The 2,368-nt window shown below is 40.1% G+C and overlaps 1 non-coding gene across 1 annotated transcript; it reads right to left on the bottom strand.

Annotated features, from left to right (window-relative positions):
• Window positions 1-1,900: 1,900 nt before the first annotated feature.
• LOC115064492 lies at window positions 1,901-2,061 on the bottom strand. The gene has a single exon (XR_003844331.1). It is a non-coding gene; the product is annotated as a U1 spliceosomal RNA (small nuclear RNA).
• Between the last annotated feature and the right edge of the window lie 307 nt (window positions 2,062-2,368).

Raw genomic sequence — 2,368 nt, 5'->3', positions numbered from 1 at the left:
TGTAAGCTTCCATAATTAGGTATTGTGAAATTAAATTAGAATAAAGACATTTAACTGCACTGCCTATAATTCAAAGCTTTGCAGTGGGAAATATAAAAGCAAGCATGTAACATCTAAATGAATATTATCCATCAGATCTGACATTTATTAAGCAATACCAGCATGCTGGGCACTGCCGTAAACACAAACTCTTTTTAGTGAACTTAGATTTATCTCTGTTGGCTATTTTTCCTCTGAAATAGATGGATGTAATTTCATGGCAGATGGTAAATGAATATAGGACGGTGATGTTACTTTTCAGTTTTTATAGGCTGTAGCTTAAATCGGCTCTTTTTTACTGAGAATCCATCACCTTACCCAGATACAACAATCCAAGTATATTCTACTCCCTATTATAAGCAAGCAATAGATTGACTTAGTTAAGAATAACACATGTGTTTTATAATGTTGGTGTGCTTTATTATCAAGTCACGTGATTTTTGGCATGATATGAAACAGTAGTTGGCATTTCTTTTAAATTAAAAATTGTGTTGACCACAGTTCACTTCCAAGAGATTCTTCTAGATTACAGTCAAAGAGACTGAACCCCAGGTGTTATTCTCTACAAAAAATTTTGGTAAAAAATTTCTCTGGGAACATGATATTTCTAAAAGAGTACTATAAAAGACAAATGACAATGTAAGTAAATTTGATATTTCAATGCGATTTATTTGTTTAAAGATACTTCATTTTAAATATACCTTTTAAAATTTTCTTTTATTAGATGTTTTCTTTATTTACATTTCAAATGTTATCCCCTTTCCTGGTTTCCCCTCTGAAAACCCTCTATCCCATCCTCCCTCTCCCTACTCACCAACATATCTAATTCTGCTTCCCTATCCTGGCATTCCCCTGCACTGGGGCATCAAGCCTTCACAGGACCAAGGGCCTCTCCTCCCATGATGTCTAACATATGCAGCTGGAGCCATGGGTCCCTCCATATGTGTTGGGCCCCATTTTGGCCCTGGTTTGGGCCTTGAGGACAAACCTGAGCCTGGCTCGAATTTCTGTGGCCTTGTGGGAGATCCTAAGCCTGGTTCCAGTTTTGAGACCTGTCTCAGTCACTTCCTTATCAGGGTGACTCGGGGAGACCTGTTTGGCCCTACCTCTTCCCCTCCATGCCCTGTCTGTCACTCCATATCCTTCATCACCTTTCCTTGCCTATGTCATCTTACCCTACCAAAAACCCCCCTCCCTATGTTCTGAACTTAGATAAGCAAGAGACTGATTCCATAAAGTTGAGATCCTGCTTTGACAAGACTCCCGGCCAGAGTTTGTTTCTTTAGGGCCATCAACACTGACCATCCAGCTCAGCCCCAGAGAGACCCGGCAGGATCTGGACCTCTCCCCTCTCTCCTGGACCTGCTGACAAGAAGCAGGCACATGTGTATTCTTTGGTTGGTGTTTTAGACCCTGAGAGCTCTGGGGATACTGGTCAGTTCATAATGTTGTTCCTCTTATGAGGGTGCAAGCTCATCCAGCTCCTTCTGTCCTCTACCTCCTCCATCAGGGACCTTGTGCTCAGTCCAGTGGTTGGCCAAGAGCATCCACCTCTGTATTTGTCAGGCACTGGCAGATCCTCTCAGGAGATAGCTCCTGTCAGCTAGCACTTGTTGGCATCCACAATAGTGTCTGGGTTTGGTGACTGTATATGGGATGGATCCCCAGGTGGGGCAGTCTATGGACGGCCTTTCCTTCAGTCTCTGCTCCATTTTGTCTCTGAATCTCCTCTCATGTGTATTTTGTTCCACCTTTGGATATTGCTTAAAGGTCTACATTTAGTACCAAACAATTATTTTAATGAATTTGCTGTTTTGGTAAAACTGTTAATATTAATGTTTATAACTGTTGTTTTAACTTCATGGAAGAGTGTGAGCACAGTTCTCATTACCATGACTTACGAAGTTGAGTTTCCCATTTTGGGGGAAATCTCAGGATCAGCACATCCAGAGTGAATTGAATAAACATTTTCCTGAGAAAACCGCCTTCTCAATCATGTTTTCTGTCCTGTCATGTAACTTCTAACTTATAGCATATCTTCTACAATGGAATTTTCAATTTTATTTAATTCAGAATTTTAATTCTTTCCAATGACTTTTTTATGTAAAATTAACTTTTTGTAAGCAAATTGATAGGATGTTTGTTTCAATTACCTGAAAAAGAAAAATTGTGTTAGGATTCTTGGCTTCTTTTGTGTTGTGAAGAGCAAGCACGCATGCTGCTTATAGGACATGACCTGAGGTGGGACAGGGGAAGTTGTGAAGAGTGCTATGTAGCTCTCTCTTAGTCCCAGCTTCATTTTTTTTGAAAATTATATATATCCAAGAGG

The sequence above is a fragment of the Mus pahari genome, chromosome 7, assembly GCF_900095145.1.
Source record: "Mus pahari chromosome 7, PAHARI_EIJ_v1.1, whole genome shotgun sequence".
Lineage (NCBI taxonomy): Eukaryota > Metazoa > Chordata > Mammalia > Rodentia > Muridae > Mus > Mus pahari.
The sequence above is the reverse complement of the archived record's forward strand: the minus strand, read 5'-3'. Positions and strand labels throughout refer to the sequence as shown.